Source organism: Leptonychotes weddellii, chromosome 1 (assembly GCF_054177405.1).
Source record: "Leptonychotes weddellii isolate Sample4059 chromosome 1, ASM5417740v2, whole genome shotgun sequence".
NCBI lineage: Eukaryota > Metazoa > Chordata > Mammalia > Carnivora > Phocidae > Leptonychotes > Leptonychotes weddellii.
Window position 1 is genome coordinate 101,450,130 of NC_138369.1, and position 8,113 is coordinate 101,458,242.

General features: G+C 36.6%; 1 pseudogene; it reads left to right on the forward strand.

The window, feature by feature from the left end:
* The first annotated feature begins 5,999 nt into the window (after positions 1-5,999).
* LOC102739931 (large ribosomal subunit protein uL5 pseudogene) lies at positions 6,000-6,582 on the forward strand (annotated as a pseudogene).
* The last annotated feature ends 1,531 nt before the right edge of the window (positions 6,583-8,113 follow it).

Consider the following 8,113-nt stretch of genomic DNA (forward strand, 5'->3'; position numbering starts at 1 on the left):
AAAAAAAAAAGAAAAATTTATTTTAAAGTAATATTCACATTATTAAAGTATTTTCCTTAATGAAAGAGGAGGCTTATATTATTTTGATTTTACATTTTTGTGTTTTTTTAAGATTTTATTTATTTATTTGATAGAGAACACAAGCAGCATGAGGGGCAGGCAGAGGGAGAGGGAGAAGCAGGCTCCCTGCTGAGCAGAAAGTCCCAATGCAGGGCTAGATCCCAGGACCCTGGGATCATGACCTGAGCTAAAGGCAGAAGCTTAACCTACTGAGCCACCCAGGTGCCCCTGATTTCTAAAGAAAATCAGAGATTTCTACTCAGAAATTCAGTTAAAATATATATATTTATGTGTGTGATGAGAACCTTTAAAATTTACTCTCTTTAGCAGCTTTCACCTATTCAATAGAGTATTGTTAACTATAGTCACCATGTTGTACATTATATTCCCAGACCCTATTGATCTTATAACAAGAAGCTTGTATCCTTTGACCAAAAAAATAAAAATAAAAATAAAATAGCTATGATGGATGTGTTAACTAACCTTATTGTGGTAATCATTTTCCATACATATATACATATATAAAATCACTATGTTGTACACCTTAAACTTACATAATGTTTTGGAAAATTTAAATAAATACCTCAATGTTTGCTCATTTGTCTCCTTGCTCTTCCTCAAACATTACCAACACATTTCTTCTTCGGGTACATTACACTTTCTCTTCCTTCTCTTTGTCTGAAATATTCAGAGCCATTTCCTTACCATTATTCAACAAATGTTAGATTTTTAACATCTTAGAAAAGAGTTCTTCCAAAAGCTCTACTGGTAAAAATTGTCATTCCTAAAAGATTGTGAGGCAGAAATGTGTGAAATCATAGATACCTTTTTTAGTTGAGACACTAAAGTAATCAGTTGCAACAACAGGAGCTGCATTGTCCAAATGCTTTAGTTAAGATAAGTGTGATGATTTATTCACCACAAGCAACTGAATACTTTGGAAACAACTGTAAATTACAACAGAAAAATCAATTTTGTACCATGTCAACTTGCAAGATGCCCTTCTAATTTGGGCTGGTTAAAAAGAAACAAAATACTATAATGTGGAAACAATAAAGCAAAGAGAAAGTTAGAGATAATCACATGCTCAAAATAATTTAAAGGAATAATCAACTTTACAAAATTTATAACTTTTTAATACGGTTAAGCATCTTATTTCTTTGAAAACATTTAAACAAAGTACAGTTCTTGAGGCTAGAAGTTAAAGTGTTGGCAGGTGTGGTGAAGCCTCTCTCCTTGGCTTGCAGATGCTTTCCTTCTGGCTGTGTCTTTTCCCTGAGGGCGTATATCTACACCTGTGTCCTAATCTTCTTATAAGGACACCAGTCAGATAGGATAGAGGCCCACCCTGAAAAACCTGATTTTTAACTTTATTACCTCTTTAAATATCTTTTTGGGTCCAAACACATTTACATTCTGAGGTACTGGGAGTTAGGATTTCAACGTATAAATATTGCTGAGCAACACAATTCAGCCTACAACATGAACTTCAAATGCAGATATTATACCAGAAAATGGACTGACAATCATTCGGTAAGTATTTTTAGCACAGGATGTAAAGTCACACAAATCCCTCTCTACCCTTCTTCCATGGTAATATAATTACTGATTTTTAGCTTGGTATATGACCTTCAGCCTAGAGACTACATTTTCTACCTGAAAACCTGTTTATGATAGCCATAACTAGACATAGACATATGACTGTATTTTCACCATTGATATTTAAATTTTTGTGCAAATTTTGGAAGCATCCTTAATTTCTTCTGATGCCTTCCTTCTTATTGGCTATAGAACTACTGAAATAGTGTTAACATCTATTTTAGAGGATGGGGTGATTTGGAGGATAGAATTCATGCCTACATAGAAGTACTGTGGATTCAGGGGCACCTGGGTGGCTCAGTTGGTTAAGCATCTGCCTTCAGCTCAGGTCATGATCTCAGGGTCCTGATATCGAGCCTCTATCAGGCTCCCTGCTCAGCGGGGAGCCTGCTTCTCCTTCTGCCCCTCCCCCTGCTTATGCTCTCTCTCTCTCTGTCAAATAAATAAATAAAATCTTTTTTTAAGAAAAAGAAGTACTGTGGATTCAACTTGCCTTGAAATGACCCTCAGCAGTCTTTTTTCTTAATTATTTAAATTTTTCCATCTTTGTTGATATATATAATTGATATATATTGTTGTGTAAGTTTAAGGTATACAATGTGATGAGTTGATATATGTATATATTGTGAAATGATTACCATTATAAGGTTAGTTAATATATCCATCAGCTGACACAGTTACTTTTTTTGTGTATATGTTAAGAACTTTTAACTTAGCAATTTAAACTTAGTAATTTTAAATATACTATATGCTATTGTTAACTATAGTGACCATACAGTATATTACAACCTTGGAATTTATTTATTTTATAACTGAAGTTTGTATCCTTTGACCACATTCACCCATCCCCCTCCCCCCCGCCCACTTTACCCTGTATGACTGGCAATTACCAATCTACTCTCTGTTTCCATAAGTTTAGATTTTTTATATTCCATATGTAAGTGAAATCATACAGTATTTTTCTTTCTCTGTCTGACTTATTTCACTTAGCATAATGCCTTCAAGGTCCACCCATGTTATCATGAATGGCAGAATTTCCTTCTTTTTATGGCTGAATATTCCATTCTTCACATACACGTGTGTGTTTCAGGTTAGCATTTTATTAGATAAAAACAGAAAGGAGGGTGCCTAGCCATCCCTTCTTTTGTCTCATAAGGTGAACTCTCCCCCCTCCCCCCACCCTAATAGAAACCCAGGAGTCTATAACACTAAGATAATATGGGAAGGTAGAGCAGAAAGCCCCAGGCCTCCTTCTTCTAAGTTTTATTACAAGAGAAATCTTCTCGATATAAAATCTGGGAAGGGGAATTATACCTGAATCTTCCCCTAAGTGGGAGGCTTTCCTTCCTTCAGCAAAACAATTAAAAGATAGGCATTCCCTTCCACTGGTCCAGGTATGGAAAAGGAGAATAAATTTCAGCATGTGGGCCTAAAAAGATTTTTTCAAGATAATAAGAGTAGGCAAGGTTGTGGAGAAATTGGAACCCATTAATTGGTGGGATACAGCAGCTGTAGAAAACAGTATGAAGATTGTACAAAAAATTAAAAAAAGAACTATCATGTGATCCAGCAATCTCACTTCTGGGAACCTCTGGCGAGGGTCTCTGCTTGGACACAGCTGCAAGCAGGAACTTGGTCCTCTAAGATCTGGGCACTGATTGCTGTAAGCTCCACCACCTTCTCCATCTCTAACTGATCTCCCATGGGCTAGTCCCAGATTTCCCCGGTGATCACCATGAGGCAAGACCCAAGTGGTCTCCCAGGAAGCATCTCACAATGCTGGGGGCCTACATATCCACCTTGGGCTCTCTTTACCCACTGGAGAAACCATAGGCTGGGGTGGGGGAGGGCCTCTCAGTGCAGTACTCTGCCAGCCTGGGGGAGCAGTGATATGGTCCAAGTACAGCTGCTCTGCTCCTCTTAACCTTCTAATGTGGTCCTTCTCAGTCTTTGTGGTCCAGGAGGATGTTTCATCCCCATCCCTGGGGATGGGGTTTTCAAAATGGCATCTTGTCTATGAATAGTTGCTAGTTGTTCTGCTTGTGAGAGAGACTGAGGTTGGAACCAATCTACGTTGCCATCTTGATTACATAACCTCCTCTATCTCCAGTCTTTCTGAGAATAAGAGAAAACTGAAGTCCTATTTAGTTATCATATGGCTTATTATATGGCTTTTACTGTTATCTCTAAACATATTCCTAACTAATGCTTAATTCAGTTCATTAAGTCAGAGTAAAATGTTTATGAATCTAAAAACTATTAAGTATGTATAAGACAAAATATGAGTGAATGTGGAAAACAAAATAATTACATAGAGAAGATCAAAATAATCAAAGCTGTTTCTAGAAATGATTCGATATAAAGCAAATTTCTGGCAAAATATATATATTATATAATATATATTATATACATATATGATATAAATAAATATTAGAACTGAAAACAGGAGACATTGGAAAAATATTAGGTAAGCAATATAAAATGCAAATAAATCGAACAATTACCGAGAAAAATATCAGTCACCACTGGGCATTGGTAAATTGGGCTATCCTCTCAGCCTCCACTGACATCACCTCAGTGGGGAAGAGGGAGGTTTCTCATTACTATGAGTGAAAGTGAAGTCTAGACTCTTCACTCCACCTTCCTTTTGTGTGTGTGTGTGTGTGTTTCTCAATGTTTTTGTTGGAGTAGGTGTTAACTATAACATTTTTCTGTATTTCTAGGCTGCTGCTTATATGGTTCTTTGGCAGGAGAGAACAAACTTTTCCTGAATTTTTTTTTTTTTTTTTTGGTGCCAATTGGAACTTCTAGTTGTGGGCTTCTTCAGCAGTCAGAAATATATAGGAGGCAAAAAGAAAACACAACAGACTCACCAGTATGTTGTTCTTCACATTTCAGGCTTTCTAGTCAATCTGCCTTCTTCTTCTTGCCATTAACAGTCTCTTCTTACTGGTTTTGTATATAACATCCAGGGGTTTTAGCTTTACTTGGTTGAAGAGGTAGAAATAAATTTTCCAGAACCAGAAGAGGTATTAGATTTTTGATTGCCTGGCATGTTGTGATGTTACTGTCTAAAAAGTCATTTCTGGTTTATTAAAATAACTCATAGCAAGGGAATCTGGGTGACAGTAAAGAAAAATAAGAAATAAAGTTCTCAATATCTTCTTGGAGTAGTTTTACTGGTCACCAACTTTATTTTAGTCCACGAGATTCTTAGCCAGCACAGCACGACTATTTATCTAATGTCCTTGTTGCTTACAGTATCCTCAGGTGTCTTTATCAGAATATTCCCTCCTCAGAAGCTTAATGGATGGGGTCTGTTTTTTGTTCTAAGACTCTTTTAAAATGTCCAATGAGAAGTTAAGGATCTGGCAGTTGGGCCATTTACCAGTCTAGTTTTAGCCTGCAGATTAAGTCCATTTAGTTGTGGCTTAAGGCTGATCATAAAAAGTGAAAAGAAAGACAATGTCACATCTGCTTCAAAATCTACTCCTAAATGCTGTGTAGTGTTGTTAACTTATTCCAGAAGTTTCCAGTGGATTCATTTTTTTTCTTACCTGCAGGATTGAATTAAAGTTCAATCTATTTTTATAGAAAGTGACTCTGGGTAAAACCTTCAAAAGATGTTGTCCAACATCAGATTATTCAAATCTGCCTGGTGTTCTATGCAATTTGTAGTCTTATAAATCACCCTCAGAGTCTTCCCACTCTATTTTCGTACACCTTTTTAAAAGAAATCTGAGATTGCTATTAGGATATGAACGAATTGTTATAGATTTGGAAGTGTTGAATTATATATTTTCAGAATTTTAAAAATTCTGAGATAATAGTTTTCAGCACAGAATGAGACCAGGGCTTAAAATCAACCATGAGGCTGTTGCCTGTTTCAAAGAAGGATCAACTTTAAGCAATTAAGCTGTAGATGTTTCTGGTCTGAGAAAATGAAAAGAAAATGGGTTATAAAGAGGGTTATGGAATGTTAGCCACTAATAAAGACCATTGTGTTCTTCAAGTTGTGATTTGGGTAGTGTAGGGGGATATAAAACTTTATATATTTATAATTCTATAATATATATTTCACTGAAACAATCTGGAATCTGAATTTCTTTAAGAACTTTCACATAAAAATGCAGATCATTGGCTGTTTGGAATTTTAAACCCCTTCTCCTTCCTTATTGGTAGTTCTCAAATGAATATTTTGTTCATATTGGAAGATTCCCAAAGGGCCATTTAATTCTCAAGTGTCTTTGGTGATATGATACCATTTTTAAAGATAAGTGCAAGAATTAGAACCATAGTTTGAATACACAGCAGTAATCTGGCTCTTCCTGTTCTCCATCATGGCACAGGATCAAGGTGAAAAGGAGAACCCCATGTGGGAACTTCCCAGCCACAAGCTCTGCCTCAGCATCTGTGGGTTGGGAGAGAGTGGAGACAGACTGACTCTGGCAGCCAAGGTGCTGGGACAGCTCACAGGCTAGACCCCTGTGTTCTCCAAAGCCAGATAAAGCATCAGATCCTTTGGCATCAACAGAAATGAAAAGCTTGCTGTCCACTGTACATTCCATGGGGTCAAGGCAGAGGAAATCCTGGAGAAAGGTCTAAAGGTGCCTGTGTTTGAGTTAACAGAAACAACTTCTGCAGTACTAGAATCTATCATTTGGAGATCAGGAGCACATCAGTCTGCAGATCAAATATAACCCAAGCATTGGTATCTACAGTCTGGATTTCTATGTGGTTTTGGGTAGGCCAGGTTTCACCATCACAGACAAAAAGCACAGGACAGCCTGCATTGTGGCTAAACACAGAAACAGAATCAGCAAGGAAGAGGCCATGCACTGGTTCCTGCAGAAGCATGATGGGATCATGCTTCCTGGAAAATAAATTCCCACTTCTACCCAAAAGACCAATAAAAACTTTTCAGTAAAATATTAAAAAAAAAAAAAAAGCAACAATCTGACACAGAACGTATACAACTTAGAAGACAGACCTCTGAGAGTCTAGACATTATTCATTGACTATGTTCTTGGTGTATCTTATTTCCCAGGCCTCTAACTGTATATGGCTGCTTCCTCTGCTGCAGACCTGACAAACTTTCAATTCCTGGCAGACAGAATTTTTAGAGAGAAGGTCACTTCCAGACCAGACTCTTAAGGACAAAACAAGATGAGACTGGGGAAATTTCTCACAAGGGAAAATTTGTCTGTAAAGAACAATGCTCTGTTGAAATCTAAATTCGCGTTTTTACATCCAGCTTGAGAGATGGCCACATTGGTCCTAGGTACATCCTCTTTTCTATGACATTTCTCTTAATGACTCACCCCAAAATGTGGCAAGAAAAGATAGTCATGTTATTACTAATTAGGCTGGTTTCTGCCCATAACAAGAGTTTTTATATATCATCAGGTAATCAAGGATTCCTAAAAGGGCTGCTTATTCCTAGCAAAAATATTTGCAAGCTTGATGAAAGGATTTGGGAATCCGACACAATGCACTTATCTCACTTAACCTCACTATCTTATCTTATCTTATCCCACTATCACCACTTAGGGGTACTTCTGAAAGGAGACCCAAGGGCTCTCCAAGGAATACAGCTTCCAAGTTGGGAATTTTGAAGTATAGAAGTAAGGGTGTTTTGATGGGATCTCAGTGTGACTTCCAGGATTGTTAACTGGTTTCTCCAGAAAATCACACAACATAATTGATTACTCAAACAAATTAATTTTATTCAATTTATTTTATTAAGAGAGGACACCATTCTGACAGTCTTAATAATTCTTAGAAGAAATTGGTTGGTCATGGAAGATATTAACACATCTTTGAGTATGTTCCCAAGTGGTTTGAGGTTTCAAGGTAAGAAACTGGTTGTAATCAGACCAAGTCAGCGATATAATAGTATAAAATTGATGGACACTATGAGGTGAGGATAGTGAAGCAAATCTTGATAAGTAAATTATTATTTCCCAAGTGAGTTGTTTGCTTATTTTAGCTTTCTATTCTTCTAATAGGAGTTTGTCCAGTTACACAAATTAGTTTGCTGAGAATAAAGAGATTTATTCATTTATAGCCTTAGCTTTCTGGGCAAGAATTTGCTGAAATAAATAGTTGTCATAGATGATCTGGGTTCTTAATCCTGATAATCAAGCTGTGTGGAGGCCAGTGATCTTAATTCCCAACATTAAATACAATCCATGAAAATAAATATTGACATTTATTTACATTAAATTATCTAAGATAAAAAAACAAAAGTAATTTGAAGGATAATCTTAGCCATGAAAAGTTATTTGCAACAAATAAAACAAACAAATAATTACTATCAGGTATATATAAATAACTTTTACAAATTAGCAAAAGGAATATAAAAATATATATATTTTGGGGCACCTGGGTGGCTCAGTCGTTAAGCGTCTGCCTTCGGCTCAGGTCATGATCCTCGGGTCCTGGGATCAAGCCC